Consider the following 20,580-nt stretch of genomic DNA (forward strand, 5'->3'; position numbering starts at 1 on the left):
CCTAAAGGTTGTCTACTTCCACCCAAAATCCCCCCTTATATTCACCAGGATCTGAGAAGTTCCAGCAATGACATCATGCCATGGTTTTTGGCTGGGTGTCTCGTGGCCTTGGAGGTCCAGCTGAGGATGTGAAAAAAAATTATACATACCTGGGGCTTCCTCCAGACTCCTCTGACCTGATCGCTCCGCCGCTGTCCTCCTCTGCCTCCTTGACATTTTGCAATTCCTCACGATAAGTCCTCCCGTCTGGGGTGTACTGTGCATGTGTGGCCACTGGCCAGGGCCGGTTCTATACTTTTTGCTGCCTGAGGCTAACTTGTGAGGATGCGCCCCCCCCTCCGATTTGGAATGATCGCACAGCACCAGACAATTTACTCTGCTTCAATTAATGTTCTCACATGACATGCGGCAGCTCAACACAATAGCACGCTGACTAGCTGAGAGTCTGCCAAGAAAACTGCTCACCTTCAGCCGCTCCATTCCTCCTCAGTCAGGACAGCAGTGCCACCTCCTCCCTTCTGCTGTGCAAGTCAAATAAAACACTGCTGCTCTCTTGCCTCCTGTGACGCCGTCGGTATGACATATCGAATGCGTCATGGAGTTACCAACGCTAGTTCTTCGCAAACCACCCAAACTGACAGTTTTTGGTTTAAATACACTTTTTTTTCCCTTCACCAAAGGGCTGGAGAAATCTTTTCATGGTCAGAATTAGCCTCCTGTTGAAAAGATTCTCTGCCAGCACAGGGACCCCCAACCAGGCAGAAAGAGGGAAATCTCACACCTCCACTGCCTAACCCCGACTTGGTGGCTCCTCAGCTCCGTACATGAAAAGAGCAGCCACAGGAGGTCCTGCTAACATCCTGCAGAAGCCACTTAGAGACTACAGCTGGCTTTCTCAATGACCTTAGGAAAACCTGCTGTGACCTCAGGAATCCCAATATTCATATGTTCTCCATATTTCCTTCATAATTCCTGACATAGCAGATCTCCCTGCCCATGAAATCTGCACAGGTTATGGGATTCCACAGGGCGCTGGTTCTGACAGGTTTACGGACCAATCGGACTGCCAGATCTAGCGTAAGATTGTTTTAAAATAACCCTCTAATACCCCAGGGGTCTGATTCCCCAAGTTTGGTATCAACGTTCTTGATAAATTCTGACAAACCTAAAAATGTTATTAGATTTAACCTAACTTGTACGGTTTGCAGATGAGCACCCTTATCATGATTCAGGTAAATTTTTGTCTCTATGAGAGGGGCAGAGATCTCCTATTCCCAAAGAGGTGTGTGATCCACGCCCCCTAACCCCTCCTTGCTGGAGTGGGGGCTATAACCAGACAGAGCCCAGAAAGCTCTGTGTCCTTTACCTTCAATCTGAGGCCTAGTAACATCCTGGCAGCCCGCAAGGACGCGGGCAAACCCTCCCTCTTGGAACTTCCTAACAAAGGCCTGTTGGCCGCATGGCAACCGCCATTTTGGGACTTTCGCCAAAGACTTGCGATTGCCGCATGGACTACCAATAACGGTAAATAATTGTAAATAACCGTTTCTTCCTTCTAGGATTAGCTAGTACCAGATTTCCTGTGCGAAATCGATAACTTCGTTTCTCGATTATAAATACAATTCGAGATTGCATCATATAGGGACCCAGTAACCTTTCTTTAACGTCACATTGCTCACAGTCTTTAAGCCGTCGGAAGTGATTATTCCCCGAACGGTGACTTGAGCGTGTTGAACGTGATTGGGCTGGCTACCGTCTTATGATAGCGTTGGGGTCTCTTCGCCCTAGTTGGAGACTGTCTGCTCCATTCATCCAATCAGACAGTGGTGGCAGTGTATTTATCCGATTTCCAGCGCGAAATCGATATTTTTAGTTTTACAGATTGTATATACAATCAAAATTGTACATGTATGGGCACCTCCAACCAATCTTAACCGTTTACTACGCACACAGTGAATTTGCCTCCAGCAGTCTCTAGTGCATGAGACCTGCATGGCAACAGTGGCCTAGTAATACGGGATTGGTGGAGGTTTGTCCCATTACATATTGTCGGCAGCTGCGCGACCAATCTTTATTGTCAGTCTGTCCACCGTACTTCCTGCTAACGGGAGCAGATTAGACGGGATTGGCACGCTCTGTCGCCCTTTTCTTCTTACCTCTGACGATCCAGCAACCGGTCTCGTTGTCCGTCTGCGCCCGTACTTCCTGCGTACGCTAACGGGAGCAGATCCCGACGGGATCGCGGGGGCTGGATTGTCACATTGGTGGGCAGTGGTGGTGATAGCACACCCCAAAACCAGGCATAGCCAGCTTTTGGGAAATCAGAGCGCAAAGATCTGACAAACTCAGTCTTTGCAACCAGAACAATAAGACAGTGGTCATTAAGTATCCTGTCTTGCAGAACCGAAGTTCTGGGCACAAAACGGTACACATTGATAGCGAATAGATTGGTCTACATTTTCTAACTTTTTCTTTGCTATATCCTACTCTTTCTTGTACTCTTCTCTTCTGAATGTCTGATTCAGTTCAGTTTCACCAGAATTGGTCAGTTCCTGACTTGCAAGCCCTCTGCAAATTGCACGGCATTGCTGCTTGCAGCACAGACAAGGCTGAGCTGGTGGCCTAACCCCAGAGATGGAATCCTTGTCGCCACCTTGCTTAATGCCTCCATACACCGCAGTCCTGATACCCCCGGAGTGGTTGGCAAACCTGACCGGCGAGGATCTGCGCTTGTACCAGGAGTTCCAAGAAGAACAGCGCCAGCATGAAGCAAGGATGCTCCAGCGTGAAGCAGAGCACCAAGAGCGGCTGCGCCAGTTTGATCTCCAGGCCAAGGAGCGACGACTCCAGTGGGAATTGGAGTTGGCAAACCTGACCGGCGAGGAACTGCGCAGATACCAGGAGCACCGAGAGTGTCTGCGCCAGCGGGATCTCCAGATCGAAGAGCTACGGCTCCAGCGTGAATTGGAGTTGGCCCAGCTAACCCAATCAAATCAGCACTCTTCACTATGTGTTTCGGTGGAGAGATGCAAACCTCTACCCGTGACCCCCACAGCAAAACTTCCTGCCATGGAAGAGGGCACGGAACGAGACTTTCCTGTGCGCACCTCTGAGAGGGCGTACCATCAGGTTCCTGTACCTGACAGCCAGAGAACTCTGGTGCTGGACAGTCACAGAACACTGTCCCAAGACTTGGAAGGAGGTAAGCCTACTGCATTTGCTCCTCCTGGTCCAGTGAGCTTTGTGCCACTGAGACCTGCAGCTGCTGCTATTGCTGCATCCCAGTCTGACACACCTGCCATTCGCACGTGTAATCTTTGTGGCGCAACTGGCCACATAAAGTTCTTCTGTCCCAAGAGGAAGAGAACGACCGTCCCTAGCCCGAAGATGGCTAGCAACCCTGATCCGTCACCTGCATCACCCTCTGCACTGCCTGTCAGCGTGTCAGAGATGCTCTACGGTTCCGGAAATCGTCACAGTGCTCCAGTGGACGACCAGATCATCTTTTGCTCCAGTGCTCCAGAAGCAGATGTTTCCTTGGTCTGTTCCGACCTTGCCACAGAGGAAGATATTCTCCCACAAAAGCTCCTCACCCTGACTGAAGTCAGGCCCAACCACCTCAACCCTGTTATCCCAGGTCCCGAGAAGGCCGGATGGGGGGTGGGTTTTCCAGAGCGGGCTGTTGCCGAGTTTCCCTCTCCTCCTGTGCTTGGCACTGATTTAGGCACGCTTGTGTGCCTTTCGGAATTTTCTGCTGATATGCAGGAGTTCCCAGCAGGACTCCCTGACCACCAGGTACTGTACAAGCCTTTGGGAAAACAGGGAGATGTCAAACCCTTACCTGCTAATGCTACTGTACCTAACGCCGCTGGGCGGGAGGTACCCTCAGATTTATATGTACCAGCAACTGACTGTCTTTTATCTCTTTCTGCACCTGTTATTACTAATGAAATTGCATGTGTCAGTGATAATTGTGATAGAAACGCTGTACATTCTTTGGCCATTACATGCCCTATGGCCAGCCGCATGAACTCCGAGCTGACAGCAGGGATTCCCTCTGACAATTCTGACTTTCAGGCGGGTGACACTCATGCTAAAAATGACATGTCATGTTATGCAAATGCTTTTGATAATGTTGTGCATGTTTGTGAGAGTACGCTGGATGACGTTTTCAGTGTCACCGGTAGTCCGGACTCAGGACAATCTGGAGGAGTCTCGACTTCCCCTGATATCTCTGACCCCCAGACCAATGTCAATATTGACATGATTTTGATTTACCCAAAAGGTGATGTTTATTGTGGTGTACCTGTGCAGACAGACACACACAGTACTGTTGGTAACCTGAGCTCAGAGCCTGCAGGCATTCCTGTCAGCTCTGACCCCAGAGAGTTTGGTTTTCAGCAGCTGACCTCAGATCGCACTAGGCAGCTGGCTGAGACTTGTAGTCCCACATCCGTGAGGATACTACAGAGCGACTCCAACCTGCGTGCGCTTCGTGGCCAGACCGCTAAGCCGCCAGCAGTGGAAGCTCCACTACAGGTGTACAGGGAGAATGGTAGCTACTCCAGGGAACCCATTCCCCATGTAACTGACACCCCAGGTGAAAGCACGGTCCATGTGGATCTGTTAGAAGCCCAGTCAGATAGAACGCAGTTAGTTCTAGGAGAGTACGGCCAATTAGAACAGGAAGACACAGGTCCCCTGCCAGGCTTGATAGCTCCCACACGAGAATTGGCGGATGATGTGAAAGTCACCCCCCACCTCTCGTACTCCCCGAAGGCCTCGCTGAAGCGCACTGCGCCCCCACAGCGAAATCTTCGCAGCAACCCTGGGCAGGATACAGCAGTTCACAGAAGGGACCCGGGGACTCACAAGCCCTTATGGCAGATCCCCTACAACGCCTCTCCGGAGGTGCAAGCAAAAGTGAAGATGAAGTATGAGGAGATGTTACAGATGTCTGTCCTCCGCAAATCCTCTAGCTCACAGACCACCATGTTCTGTGAGGCCTATAGGATGCCGGACGACATCCCAACAACCGTTGCGTATCCCATGACTCCCCTCGGTGATCTGTTGGATTGGCTGGCATCCGCCAACTACCTAACGATCATAGATCGGAGCTACGGATACTGGCAGATTCCAACCGTGCCCAAGGCACGCCTGGAATCCACATTCACCCTGCCCTTGGACTTAAACGCCTCGATGCGGATGTCTTTTGGCATGATGGATGCCCAAGCCACCTTTCTCCAGGCGTGGAACGACCTGTGGAAGAGCAAGCACGGTTGTACAGTCACGTACCCGGATGACATCCCTGTGTTCCCCCCAACTTGGGAGCAACACTGCGATCACCCGTCCCTGGTACTAGGACAGCTGTCAGCTGACAATCTGACCGTTGAACCAGACGCAGATCAGATTGTCATGACAGAGGTACAGGCCTCTCTGGGAACAGCGGGATACTACAGGACGTTTGCGAAGCCCTGTAGCCGCCTGGCTAAACCACTGACCAACATAAAAAGGGCAACCCCCAAGGTCATGTGGAACCCGGGCTTTCCCGCTGTAATGAGCCCAGGTAGCAAGTTGGTATTGCTTCAGTCAAGGTCCTGCTAACCTATCCTTCCCCAATCTTGGAAGGGGAGGAGATGTGACGCCGTCGGTATGACATATCGAATGCGTCATGGAGTTACCAACGCTAGTTCTTCGCAAACCACCCAAACTGACAGTTTTTGGTTTAAATACACTTTTTTTTCCCTTCACCAAAGGGCTGGAGAAATCTTTTCATGGTCAGAATTAGCCTCCTGTTGAAAAGATTCTCTGCCAGCACAGGGACCCCCAACCAGGCAGAAAGAGGGAAATCTCACACCTCCACTGCCTAACCCCGACTTGGTGGCTCCTCAGCTCCGTACATGAAAAGAGCAGCCACAGGAGGTCCTGCTAACATCCTGCAGAAGCCACTTAGAGACTACAGCTGGCTTTCTCAATGACCTTAGGAAAACCTGCTGTGACCTCAGGAATCCCAATATTCATATGTTCTCCATATTTCCTTCATAATTCCTGACATAGCAGATCTCCCTGCCCATGAAATCTGCACAGGTTATGGGATTCCACAGGGCGCTGGTTCTGACAGGTTTACGGACCAATCGGACTGCCAGATCTAGCGTAAGATTGTTTTAAAATAACCCTCTAATACCCCAGGGGTCTGATTCCCCAAGTTTGGTATCAACGTTCTTGATAAATTCTGACAAACCTAAAAATGTTATTAGATTTAACCTAACTTGTACGGTTTGCAGATGAGCACCCTTATCATGATTCAGGTAAATTTTTGTCTCTATGAGAGGGGCAGAGATCTCCTATTCCCAAAGAGGTGTGTGATCCACGCCCCCTAACCCCTCCTTGCTGGAGTGGGGGCTATAACCAGACAGAGCCCAGAAAGCTCTGTGTCCTTTACCTTCAATCTGAGGCCTAGTAACATCCTGGCAGCCCGCAAGGACGCGGGCAAACCCTCCCTCTTGGAACTTCCTAACAAAGGCCTGTTGGCCGCATGGCAACCGCCATTTTGGGACTTTCGCCAAAGACTTGCGATTGCCGCATGGACTACCAATAACGGTAAATAATTGTAAATAACCGTTTCTTCCTTCTAGGATTAGCTAGTACCAGATTTCCTGTGCGAAATCGATAACTTCGTTTCTCGATTATAAATACAATTCGAGATTGCATCATATAGGGACCCAGTAACCTTTCTTTAACGTCACATTGCTCACAGTCTTTAAGCCGTCGGAAGTGATTATTCCCCGAACGGTGACTTGAGCGTGTTGAACGTGATTGGGCTGGCTACCGTCTTATGATAGCGTTGGGGTCTCTTCGCCCTAGTTGGAGACTGTCTGCTCCATTCATCCAATCAGACAGTGGTGGCAGTGTATTTATCCGATTTCCAGCGCGAAATCGATATTTTTAGTTTACAGATTGTATATACAATCAAAATTGTACATGTATGGGCACCTCCAACCAATCTTAACCGTTTACTACGCACACAGTGAATTTGCCTCCAGCAGTCTCTAGTGCATGAGACCTGCATGGCAACAGTGGCCTAGTAATACGGGATTGGTGGAGGTTTGTCCCATTACATATTGTCGGCAGCTGCGCGACCAATCTTTATTGTCAGTCTGTTCACCGTACTTCCTGTGTATGCTAACGGGAGCAGATTAGACGGGATTGGCACGCTCTGTCGCCCTTTTCTTCTTACCTCTGACGATCCAGCAACCGGTCTCGTTGTCCGTCTGCGCCCGTACTTCCTGCGTACGCTAACGGGAGCAGATCTCGACGGGATCGCGGGGGCTGGATTGTCACATTCCTCCTCCTCACTCACTGTCAGACTCCACACACAGCACAACCAGCTGCTTTTCACCAATGATGACCTCTTCTCCTTGCTCTCCTCTCGCTTCTCCTACTACTCTGACTGCATGCTGTTAGTGTAAACACAGTACAGACATGCTGCCCCTGTAATCTCTGTGCCTGATGCAAATGCTTCACCTTGCTTCATCAGAGAACCGGCCCTGGGCTCGGCTGCACGTGTGCCCCCATCGCGCTCCAGTCGCCGGGCTCCTGGCCACGGGAGGCCAGGGGAGCATGCGCAGCCAGACTGCTTTGTGCTGACTGGCCCCAACTGGAGCACTTTTTGGGGCCAATTGTGGAAAATTCAGGAGGCAGAGGACAAGGGAGCTATCAGCCTGAAGGGGGCTGGAGGAAGCCCCAGCTATGTATAATTTTTCCATCCTGCCCCATCTCAGGTACACTTTAGGCCTGGAACCCACTACAAAACGCTATCGCTAATCACAATCACTAGCGTTTTGTATGAGCAGTTTGTAAGCGATTTCATGAGCGTTTTCAATAGCGATTTTAAAAAGTGTAATCAATTTGCCAGTGGTTGTGTTTTTAATTCTGATTGGTCCTTTCAATTAATTTTAATTTTGTTACAGTGTGCAGTAATGTAAAAACGCTTGCAAAATCGCTCTGTGCAGGTTTTGAAGAGCGATTATGCCAGCGTTTATATACTTTACATTTGACAAACGCTAACGCTAATTGCTAACGCTCAAAAATGCTGCATGTCCAGTGTTTGCGATTTTGGTAATCGCAACCGCTCCAGTGGAATTTGGCCCATCCATTAACATTAGCTGCGCGGAAGTTTATTTAAAAAACCTGCTTTTGCACATGTGCGCCGCACCGCCAACACGGAAACATTTTAAATCTATGCGTTACAAAAGACTTACACGACTTCCAGTCGGCACACGTCGCTGTACAAGCCGGCCCCCAACGTGCTGTTACCTGTGTGTCAAATTCACGACTTTCGGAGGATCGCATTGCACCGCAACAGGCAGGAAATGCCCCATAGACTATCATCGGCGTAGTGTGAAAGTGCCCTGAGTCTATTTTTACAATAAAAACTATAAAGTCGATGTTAAAATAAATATTGTGGCAGCCTAATTCAGTTTAATAGTCTGTGATATTTAATTAATGCTCCCCATGGTGTCAAGGGAAGAAAAAAAATAATGCACAAACCGCAAATTGACTTTTAAAGGTTGCACTTGTAAGGGAGTCAGGCCTCATCGGCGAGCGGAACCAACGCGTTTCGCTGGTCACCGAGGGGAATCCACTTATTACTCTATTACCCGCTAAATTAACAGAGTGATTTAGTTAGGTGTATTTATCACGGGAAGAACAGGAGATAATTAATACACAGCCATAGATGCAAATTGCACCCACAACACTTATCTCATTTTCAATTAGCACAAATGTGGCAGCGGCGGCGTTGACGGCTCGCTACGGATCTAGCGCGGGTTGGGTAATTAATTACCGCAAGTGGCATCCCCGACACCTGATAATGCGGATTATTAATAAATGTCACCCCAGGTATCGGTTCGTTAAGGGAGGAAGATGATTGTTCAACTGTGTGCCCTTTTGGAAATCTCACACTTTTTTTCACCGTTCCCGTCCTGCCTTTACGGCGTACAGAGAATGGCCAGGGATGGTTCAGGGCTAGTTTGTTCATTCGCAGGGATGGGCTTATTAAGAAGAGATAGTAGGTAGCAAGGGGTGGGGGAAGCAGGAAATTTGGACACCCGCTATTGGCGGAAGTTTTGGTGCTGCTCTATTCCGATATCAGCAATATCGGCCATTCCAATATCAGCATTGAGGTGAAATTTGGGCGCCCGCTCAATGCCACGATTTCAATGGGCGCTTATGGCGGCATATGTGTTCTTTGGCCGCTGGTAAGTTGGGCGCAGGGCGAGCTGAGTGACGGCTCTCCCTGCTGACGCTAAACTCCCCGGCGGTGCTAAAGCGAAACCGTAACCAAGAATTGAACTTCATCCCAATCAGTAGCTGATACCCCCTTTCCCATGAGAGATCTTTCTCTTTTCACAAACAGATCATCAGTGGGCTCTGTATGACTAATTTTGTGGCGAAATCCCTCCCACATATGATGTCAGCCCCTCACAGCACTGAGGTCCTGACATCACATTGTGCCGTGTTGCATTACATTATGGGAAATAATAACTGTCAAAAATGCAAGCAGCATCTCCTTCCAGTGATATCACCTGCCAGCAGTAAAAATGTCACCATGTGATAAATGTCAGAATGTAAATCAGGGAGAGGAAAGATTTTACAATTGGCAAACACTGACGATATCATTCATACATAATTATTGTAAAAATTAAGCACTTTTTTAAAATTACATTATTTTCACTGGAGTTCCTCTTTAAATACTATTCCCCCTCTGAGTTGTAGCAACTCAGAGGGAGATGTAATTCAGGGTCTGGCGATCACTGGATCCCCGAATTTCTCTTGAGTGCTATGACAGCACCCAGCTTCAGCACTCCCCTCTTGCTATGGCAGTGCCCCTAACATTAAGTGTTCTATTTTATTTTTGCATGGGGGGGGGGGGGGGGGTTAGGGGCAGTGACTGGTGGCGAGTATGATAGGTAAAGGTAAGGCGAGCGGGCAGGGCTGGTTAGGCACCAGGTAGAGTGTCTGGGAGGGTGGTTGGGGGCGGGTAGTTGGGGTTAGGCATCAGGCAGGGGTTGGTTAGGATTAGGCTTCATGTAGGGTGTTTGTGCAGGGGGGGGGGGGTTGTCAAGTAGGGTTAGGCTTCAGGTAGGCTTGTGGGGAGGGGGAGATAATGTATAGGCATCAGGGGGGAGGGTTCTATGTGAGAGTAGGGTTAGGTTTAAAGTTGTCCCGAACGGGAACGGGCAAACGGGAACCAGCGAACTTCCGGTGTTCACGATCATGGAGAACCGCAAACTTTTCCGGAAGTTCGATTCGCCCCCATAGTGCATCATTAGGGTCAACTTTGACCCTCTACATCACAGTCAGCAGGCACATTGTAGCCAATCAGGCTACACTCCCTCCTGGAGCCCCACCCAGGGCCGGGCCGAGGCATAGGCTGGAGAGGCTCCAGCCTCAGGGCGCAGTGTAGGAGGGGGCGCACAATTCATTCAGCTGTCATTCCTAATTGTGTTTGAAGCAGAAAGAAATAAGAAAAGGGGATACATAGCAGTGACTGCAAGTCAGATAACTAGATATTAAGGTGTTGGGGAGGTTGTGGGCCCCGTGGCACCTCTTAGTCTAATAGCAATCAGTGTGTGACGGCCGGGGTGGGAGGGATGGAGGGCCGCACTTTGGTGTCTCAGCCTTGGGTGCTGGAGGACCTTGTCCCTGCTCTGGCCCCACCCCCCCTTATAAAAGGCAGGGAGCGTCAGTAATTAGAGAAGGGAGAGCTGCATCAGACTCTCTCATAGGGAAAGCTTAGTTAGGCTCTTGTAGGCTTGTTAGCGTGCTCCTTGCTGATTCTTATTGCTAAAAAAGCACCCCTCAACAGCTCTTTTGAGAGCTAATCTTGTTCTGGTGATCTATTTTTTTTTTTTGCGTGTGTCCCACAGACACTTGTGTTGCATAGACAGCCTTGGTAATTCCTGCTGTGCCACTGCCAGGCCCAGCGCATTCAGTGACTACCTGTGTGTGTGACAGGCAGCTGCACATTTGTAATCCCAATCACTACACCTGTTCACTGTTCAGTGCACCTACCTATACGTGTGCACACACATTGTTAATACCACCAGTCATTGCACCTGTTCACGGTACCTGTGTGTGTGTGTGTGACAGGTGCACATTTGTAATTCCAATCACTGCAGTGCATACCTGTAACCTGTTGAGCGCAAGCAGTGTAATATACCACGGGCCTGATTCACAAAGCGGTGCAAACACTTTGCACGCCTGTGAAAAGCCCTTTATCACGCCTAAACTTAGTTTAGGCGTGATCTCTAGTAGCTCGCGCGAAGCTCCCGCGCGCAATCGCGCGGGTGCGCGCCCATTAAGCCCTATAGGACTTTGCGCGCGAGCGTGCGCGTTTGCGCGCACAAAACTTTGCGCGAGTTACAGCACAAAGCGGTGATAACTTTGCTAGTGCAAAGGTTATCACGCCTAAAGTCTTTTAGGCGTGATAACTGAGTTATCACCGCTTTGTGAATCAGGCCCTACCAGTCATTGCACCTGTTCACGGTACCAGTGTGTGACAGCTGCACATTTGTAATACCTATCCCTGCATACCTGTTCACTGCACCTGTGTGACCGCACGCTGTTTAGTATACCAGTCTGTGCATACCTGCTAACTTCACCTGTGTGACAGCTGCACATTGTATTGTAATACCAGTCACTGCTACCTTTCACTGCACCTGTGTGACTGCACATTGTATTAGCCAAGTCAGTCCATACCTTTCACTTCATCCCCCCAGATATGGACAAAACAACAGGCAGAGGCAGAGGCAGACCCAGAGGCAGGCCACCCAGCAGGTCTGTTCGAGGTCATGCTGACGTGATTTCGTGCGGCCCTAGACCAAAGTACAGTGCTCAGAAGAAGGCACTTCCCATCAACTCCCAAGATTGTCAGGATGTGGTTGACTATTTAACACAGAACACCTCATCTTCCGCATCCACCAGCGCTACTCCAAGTACCACATCAGCTACATTTGACACTTCGCAGGAGTTATTTGGTGGGGAAATCACTGATTCACAGCCATTATTGTTACAACAAGATGAAGGCGCTAAGCAAGTTACACCACCTTATATGTCTGAGTTAGGTGACACTATGGACGTAAGGTGTGAGGAGGATGAAGTACCTGCTGTTGGTGCAGTTTTGCTCCTCTGCCGACAGCAGTAGCCAGGTGGGGAGGGAGGGAAATCTTTGAGCGGAAGAACCCAATGTCTGCCAGTCACCCCCTTGCCCGGCGTTTGACAGCTGGCTTAACGGAACTGTTATCCCACCAGCTGTTACCATACAAGCTGGTGGTGGTAGACTCAGAAGCCTTCCGAAAATTTGTGGCCATTGGGACACCGCAGTGGAAGATACCAGGCCGCAATTATTTCTCCAAAAAGGCGATACCCAAGCTGTACCATGAAGTTGAGAGGCAAGTGGTGTCATCTCTGGCACACAGCGTTGGGTCAAGGGTCCATCTGAACACGGATGCCTGGTCTGTCAAGCATGGTCAGGGCAGGTACATTACTTACACAGCCCATTGGGTCAACCTGGTGACCGCTGGCAAGCAGGGAGTAGAGTTGAGCTGAAATTTTCGTAATTTCGCATTACTATAATTACGCATGCGAAATTTGCGATTACGATGCGAAATTAGCGTAGCGAAATTGCCATTAAAATCGTAATTGAAAATACCGTAAGCGTAATTTTCAACGCGAAATTTCGCGTTTCGTTCATGCCGTAATTTCGCATTAAACGCTACCGTAATTTCGCGTTAAACCGTAACGCTCCGTATAATATAAAAAAGCCGCCGACTTTAAGGGTTAATAGCAAAGCCCCCTTAAATGCTAAGAGCCTCAAATTTGGAGAATATATTAAGGAGATCAGGAGGAATAAGAGGAAAAATTTTTTTTTCAAAAAGACCTTATAGTTTTTGAGAAAATCGATGTTAAAGTTTCAAAGGAAAAATGTAAACATTTAAAAACCCGCCGACTTTAACGGTTAATAGCAAAGCCTGCTTAAAGTTTAGGAACACCAAATTCCCAGGGTATATTAAGGGGATCAGTGGGAATAAGAGGAAAAAAATTTTTTTCAAAAAGACCTTATAGTTTTTGAGAAAATCGATTTTTAAGTTTCAAGGGCGAAAATGTCTTTTAAATGTGGAAAATGTCAGTTTTTTTTGCACAAGTAACAATAGTGTATTATTTTCATAGATTCCCCCAAGTGGGAAGAGTTTTACTTACTTCGTTCTGAGTGTGGGAAATATAAAAAAAAAACGACGTGGGGTGCCCCCTCCCAGACCTCTTTAACCCCTTGTCCCCCATGCAGGCTGGGATAGCCAGAATGCGGAGCACCGGCCGCGTGGGGCTCCGCACCCTGACTATACCAGCCCGCATGGTCCATGGATTGGGGGGTCTCGGAAGGGGAGGGGCAGCCAAGCTTTCCCCTCCCCCTCCGAGCCCTTGTCCAATCCAAGGACAAGGGGCTCTTCTCCACCTCCGATGGGCGGTGGAGGTGGAGGCCGCGATTTCCTGGGGGGGAGGTTCATGGTGGAATCTGGGAGTCCCCTTTAAAAAGGGGTCCCCCAGATGCCCACCCCCCCTCCCAGGAGAAATGAGTATAGAGGTACTTGTACCCCATACCCATTTCCTTTAAGAGTTAAAGTAAATAAACACACAGACACTTAGAAAAAGTATTTTAATTGAACAAAAAACATAACCACGAAAAAAGTCCTTTAATATTCTTAATTAACCATTAATACTTACCTGTCCCTTTAAATAAATGATCCCTCGCAATATCCTCGGAAATGTTCTATCAGTTACAATGTAACAAACTTTGTTACATTGTAACTACGCCGCACCCGACGCCACTCGCCGCTCAGCCGCCGCATACGCGTCCGTGCAGGACGCTAAGTCCCCGCAGCTCCCGCTGTCCACCCCGCCCACATCTGTCACCCACATGTGGGTGACATGTGGGTGAGATGTGGGAGAGGCGGGGAGGACAGCGGAGCCGGCGGGGACTTAGCGTCCTGCACGGACCCGACAGAGCTCTGAGCTATAGCTCAGAGCTCTCTAAAGCATCTTTGTATTTGGGCTCCAAGGAGCCCCATTGGTCCTTAGCAGACCAATGGGGTTCCTTCAAATCAGAAGGAACCCCATTGGTCTGCTAAGGACCAATGGGGCTCCTTGGAGCCCAAATACAAAGATGCTTAGAGAGCTCTGAGCTATATAGCTCAGAGCTCTGTCGGGTCCTGCAGCGCAGACGCGGTGGCGGCGGCGGCGGTGAGTGACGTCGGGTGCGGCGTAGTTACAATGTAACAAAGTTGATACATTGTAATAACTTTGTTACATTGTAACTGATAGAACATTTCCGAGGATATTGCGAGGGATCATTTATTTAAAGGGACAGGTAAGTATTAATGGTTAATTAAGAATATTAAAGGACTTTTTTCGTGGTTATGTTTTTTGTTCAATTAAAATACTTTTTCTAAGTGTCTGTGTGTTTATTTACTTTAACTCTTAAAGGAAATGGGTATGGGGTACAAGTACCTCTATACTCATTTCTCCTGGGAGGGGGGGTGGGCATCTGGGGGACCCCTTTTTAAAGGGGACTCCCAGATTCCACCATGAACCTCCCCCCCAGGAAATCGCGGCCTCCACCTCCACCGCCCATCGGAGGTGGAGAAGAGCCCCTTGTCCTTGGATTGGACAAGGGCTCGGAGGGGGAGGGGAAAGCTTGGCTGCCCCTCCCCTTCCGAGACCCCCCAATCCATGGACCATGCGGGCTGGTATAGTCAGGGTGCGGAGCCCCACGCGGCCGGTGCTCCGCATTCTGGCTATCCCAGCCTGCATGGGGGACAAGGGGTTAAAGAGGTCTGGGAGGGGGGACCCCACGTCGTTTTTTTTTTATATTTCCCACACTCAGAACGAAGTAAGTAAAACTCTTCCCACTTGGGGGAATCTATGAAAATAATACACTATTGTTACCTGTGCAAAAAAAACTGACATTTTCCACATTTAAAAGACATTTTCGCCCTTGAAACTTAAAAATCGATTTTCTCAAAAACTATAAGGTCTTTTTGAAAAAAAAAATTTTCCTCTTATTCCCACTGATCCCCTTAATATACCCTGGGAATTTGGTGTTCCTAAACTTTAAGCAGGCTTTGCTATTAACCGTTAAAGTCGGCGGGTTTTTAAATGTTTACATTTTTCCTTTGAAACTTTAACATCGATTTTCTCAAAAACTATAAGGTCTTTTTGAAAAAATTTTTTTTCCTCTTATTCCTCCTGATCTCCTTAATATATTCTCCAAATTTGAGGCTCTTAACATTTAAGGGGGCTTTGCTATTAACCCTTAAAGTCGGCGGCTTTTTTATATTATACGGAGCGTTACGGTTTAATGCGAAATTACGGTAGCGTTTAATACGAAATTACGGCATGATACGACTGTAATGCGAAAATTACGCGAAAATTACGCTTACGCGAAATTTCACGAAATCCTTCTTCATTACGATTATGTACTTACGGCCATAATCGTAATTACACTAATTACGCGAAATTTCGCAAAATCGTAATTAGGTCATTACGCTCATCTCTAGCAGGGAGTACGTGACTGTGCAGTGGACCTAGTGACACCTCCACAACTTGAAGGCAGGCCTGCTGCCACCTCCTCTCCTCCTGCTACATCCTCTTCGCTGTCCTCTTCCTCCTTGGCTGAGTGGCAGTTCAACTCTACTGGTGCTGCGATCTCCTCTCCAGCTACACAGCCCCAGCTCCTCAGGGCCTAAGCTGCATGCCAGGTACGGTCTTGCTTCAAAGCGGAGAGTCACACTGGAGCAGCTCTCCTGGCTGCTCTGAATAAACAGGTGGATCAGTGGCTGACCCCTCACTAACTGGAGATCGGCAACGTGGTGTGTGACAACGGCAACAATCTCATTTCGGCTTTGAATTTGGTTAAGTTGACACATGTACCCTGCATGGCACATGTGCTCAATCTCGTAATTAAGAGATATGTGTCTAAGTACACAGGCTTACAGGACGTCCTAAAGCAGTCCAGGAAGGTGTGTGGGCATTTCAGGCGGTCTTACACGGCCATGGCACGTTTTGCCGATATTCATCGGAGAAACAACTTGCCGGTGAGATGCTTGATTTGCGATAGCCCGACTTGCTGGAAATCGACCCTCCTGATGTTCGACCGCCTGCTACAACAGGAGAAAGCCGTCAAACAGTATCTCTACAACTACAGTCAAAGGACACAGTCTGGGGAGATAGGGATGTTCTGGCCGAAGTACTGGACACTGATGCAAAATGCCTGCAGGCGCATGCGGCCGTTTGAGGAGGTGACAAACCTAGTGAGTCGCAGTGAAGGCGCCATCAGCGACTTGATCCTATATGCCTTCTTCCTGGAGCGTGCCGTGCGTAGAGTGGTGGATCAAACTGTGGAGGAGCGTGAACAGGAACAGGAGGAAGAGTTGTGGGATCAATTCTAAGCAGAAGCAGATGATTCCTCAACACCTGCGGCAGCACAGAGGGGGGAGGAGGAGGAGGAGAAAGAGTCGTGTGGGGAAGAGGAGTCAGATGATGAGGAAGGTGTTGTTTTGGAGGAGGAGGATGAGGCAGAAGAACAACCGCAGCAGGTGTCCAGGGGACTTGTGCTGCTCAACTTTCCCGTGGTATTGTTTGTGGCTGGGGGAGGAGGAGAACTTAGCTGATATCACTGAGGAAGAGCAAGAGGAGATGGTTAGTACGTCTGCATCCAACTTTGTGCAGATGGCATCTTTCATGCTGTCCAGCCTGTTGAGGGACCCCCATATAAAAAAACTCAAGGGGAATGAGCTGTACTGGGTGGCCACTCTACTAGACCCTCGGTATAGGCACAAAGTGGCGGAGAGGTTTCCAAATCACCAGAAGGCAGAAAGGATGCAGCACTTGCAGAACAAGCTGGCAACTATGCTTTACAATGCGTTTAAGGGTGATGTCACAGCACAACGGAATAAAGGCAACTACTGCCAGTAATCCTTCTCCCATGGAGACAGGACTCTTCTGCGATCTCATGGTGATGTCGGACATACGGACATTCTTTAGTCCAACGCCTCGCCTTAGCGCTTCCGGATCCACCCTCCACCAACGCCTGGACCGGCAGGTAGCCGACTACCTGGCCTTAAGTGTGGATGTAGACACTGTGAGCAGCAATGAACCCTTGGACTACTGGATGCGCAGGCTTGACCTGTGGCCAGAGCTGTCACAATTTGCCATCCAACTTCTGTCTTGCCCTGCCTCAAGCGTCCTGTCAGAAAGGACCTTCAGCGCAGCTGGAGGCATTGTCACTGAGAAGAGAAGTCGCCTAAGTCAAAAAAGTGTTCAGTACCTCACCTTTATCAAAATTAATGAGGCATGGATCCCGGAGGGCTACTGCCCGCCCGAATACTAAGTCAGTCCCCACACACAGCATCTCTGCCTGCACACCGTGTGACTGCCTGCCCCATGACTAAGTCACTCCCCACACAGCATCTCTGCCTGCAGGCCGCTTGACTGCCTTCTCCGCCACCACCAACAGGGTCCACCAGGACTCCAGGTGGATTCCTGAATTTTTAAGGCTGCTGCTAGCAGCGGCCGCTATAATAATTTTTCTGGTGCGTGTACATGCCTGCCTAATTTCTCTGGCTGCAGTGCAGCTGCAACAACAAAACAAAAGGCATGTACACGTGTCAATTCCCCTTCGTGATCGTTACCTTGCCGCGGTGAATGGGTTTGCGTATCACAATGAAGCAATGACCGGCGGCTATATGAGTGTCTCGGGGGGGTGCACACCAAAGATAATAAGGTCGTTGCTTCATTGTGGACAGACCAAATTCGATCAGCTGGACAGTCACTGTTGTTCTGTCATTGAGCTACCTCAGCCTGGCGACCATATGGGCTTGAAACCGCTATCACCTGCACTCTCGCCAAGGTGCGCACCAGTAAAGCACGGCCGTCACTACACAAACAGCTGTTTGCGGTGCGTTACACAGTGAGTTTGGTCTGTCAGTGGGAAGCAGTACTCTAATTACACTCCCTGATTGATGTATACACATGCAAGATGTTTTAAAGCACTTTAGGCCTCCAATTTAGCATGCAATGTGATTTCTGCCCTTAAAACGCTGCTTTGCGTCAAATCCAGATTTTTCCCCGGGACTTTTAGCGTCCATCCCACTCCGCCATGCAAAAACTCAGATGTTAGACCCCTTGAAACATCTTTTCCATCACTTTTGTGGCCAGCATAAATGTTTCTAGTTTTCAAAGTTCGCCTCCCCATTGAAGTCTATTGCGGTTCGCAAAAGTTTGAATGTTCGCGAACATTTGCGGAGGTTTGCGAACGCGGTTCCCGAACCAAAAATCAGAGGTTCGGGCCATCTCTAGTTAGGTTTAGTTATAGTAAGATATTGATATTTAACAGAGCATACAAGGCAGTCCGTGCACAGCTTCCCAAAATCACATTTATTTTGCCATAATTTTTCGCCAGCAGGCAAGAAACATGTCACATTGCATAAGACATATACACAGTGGATCGATCTGACCTGAGTGGAGGACGGGTGCGGGAGGGTGACCAGGGGATGAGAGGACGGCGCAACAGCCGTTTCGCGCCGGTGTGGCGCTTGTTCACGTGCGTTTGTCCCAGGGCAATGGCGGCGTGCACGGACTTCCGAGATGTTGGCTGGAGGCCCCGCCCATCACGTCCTGCGCCGCCCAGAGGGGAAGAGAGAGGGAGGGAACTGAGGTGAGGCGCTGCGGAGGGGGCTTTGAGGAGCCCCCCCCCGCAACTCAATAATAGCCGGCGGTGATCAGACCCCCCCAGCAGGACATCCCCCTAGTGGGTAAAAAAGGGGGGAAGTCTGATCGCCCTGCTGCACTCCTGATCGGTGCTGCGGGCTGTAGAGCCCACGCAGCACCAGCACCGATCACTGGAATATCCCCTGGTCCTTAAGTGGTTAAATACATTTCATGGACACATAGACACAGAGGTAATTTAATACAGTTATTTAATACAGAGTTTACAAAAATAAAACATGAATGGCCCAAGGGAATAGCAACCTCCGTTGGGGGTCCTAAGGCAGATTGGGATAGAAGGAGGCGCTCAGAAAAAATATAAAACATTTTGAAACTATTTAAAAAGTAATAGGAGCTCAGATGGAGCCCACATTACTTTAAAACAGCGTAATTCAGCTGGCAGCCGAATTACGTGTTTCCCCTGAGTCCATGGCGACTTTTTTTCAGCTTCACCCTGCGTCCAAATTTGCCAACCCCCGTTTTTGCATGTACGCAGTGTCATATCTTCAGTGTTGTCCCATGAAAAGTTATAACAAAACATTTACAAAAATGTGAGAGGTGTATTCACGTTTGTGAGATACTGTATATGTATCTTTTTGTATCATTTTTATAAAAATTGCATAAAAAAGGGTTTCCAATGTCCACGATCAAAAAACAAAAAAGTGTGGCTATAAATTACCACAAGAAATGATGGATTTCTGATCCTTTCCTGCCCTGGGTAAGTCACGCTACCTGTCTGGAATGATTCTGAACTCCTTGGCGCCCAAACATCCATTTTTGGCAGCCCCCGGCACAAGGCGTTTCCTGAACCAGGTGGGTCTGTCGTAAATCTGCTTAGGCAGAGACCGTTTAGGAGGAAAAAAAGACTCCAATGTCTTCATAGCAACATATTGTTTTGAAAGCTGTGATTATTCACCGCCAGGCCAAATAATGACATTAATTTTTTTAGTGCGGTGTGCAAAACGTTAATCGCCAACCAGCGCCGCCGTCCCCGTGCCCCGGAAAGGTTACCTCATTGTTTGTCAACAAGGAATCGCATTAGAATAAAGAAGGATGTAAAATAACCATACTGAGAATAATGATATAAAAAAAAATCATAAACACCCATCAAAAAGCCAATCTAATATGCGCCTAATTAAAACAAACATAAAGAAATAAAAAAAGTTGCATGTTGAATCAATAAGCCGCACTTTCCTAACATGTGTTTTGAACAAGACGGATCAAAATCTTGCATGATGAAGACATTATGTGTCATAATAATTAGAGGCACAGACAAAAGAACAGTTAATCACCATGCAAATTTATGCGTAATTCAGATGAGGCAGATTCCTACCCCTCTCTCCCTCTCTCTCCCGTCTTTTTTTTTTTTTTTTCCAAGCTTGATTCATCTTCATTGGTAATCATCCCAAGTCTGCCAAATGTTCGCTGACACTAATGTATTGCAGGTCAAGAGAGACAGGTCCTCACCTATTACCCCCACAAACAATGCTCTCCCCTTTCTCCTCTCTCTTCAGGATTTTCAGCAATTACTGCCAGATGCAATCAGCCTCCTTCAATAGAGGCAACTGGGGCTTGTTTGTGCCTTGGATTCATTAAAAAGCAGGAGGAACAAGAAAGGAATAAATTACTTAATTGCACAAAAAAAGTTGCAGCCAAAGTGATGGTGAGAGAGAGGCTGATTGTGTGAATGCGCATCAGACCACTCTTGGAATCGGCAATCTTCGAATAGCTGGTAGTTTGGCCTTGTAGATACAG

This window comes from Hyperolius riggenbachi, chromosome 4 (assembly GCF_040937935.1).
Source record: "Hyperolius riggenbachi isolate aHypRig1 chromosome 4, aHypRig1.pri, whole genome shotgun sequence".
Classification (NCBI taxonomy): domain Eukaryota; kingdom Metazoa; phylum Chordata; class Amphibia; order Anura; family Hyperoliidae; genus Hyperolius; species Hyperolius riggenbachi.